Source organism: Penaeus monodon, chromosome 22 (assembly GCF_015228065.2).
Source record: "Penaeus monodon isolate SGIC_2016 chromosome 22, NSTDA_Pmon_1, whole genome shotgun sequence".
Taxonomy (NCBI): Eukaryota; Metazoa; Arthropoda; class Malacostraca; order Decapoda; family Penaeidae; genus Penaeus; species Penaeus monodon.
In genome coordinates, this window is record NC_051407.1 from 2,250,683 (window position 1) to 2,250,968 (window position 286).

A 286-nucleotide genomic window follows, 5' to 3' on the forward strand; every position below is an offset into this window, starting at 1 on the left:
GGGGGGGAGGGGTGATTAAGGGTGTGGCCCTTTGAGGAGGAGGGGAGGGGGGAGGGCAAGCCAGACCATGAGGAGAGCTAACAGTCTTGGGGAAGTGATTGCCAGAACTAATATGTCACTAGAAGATATTGTTGAGAGGTGCTTTCAGCTGGACAACGTAAGATTATGAACTAAAGTTGCCAGGGCCAGATGACTTTCAGTAAAATTGACGATGGTGATTTAATACCATAACGTCATATTCAAGCACGATGGTGAATGATTAAAGAAACGGAGGACGGCATTTGAA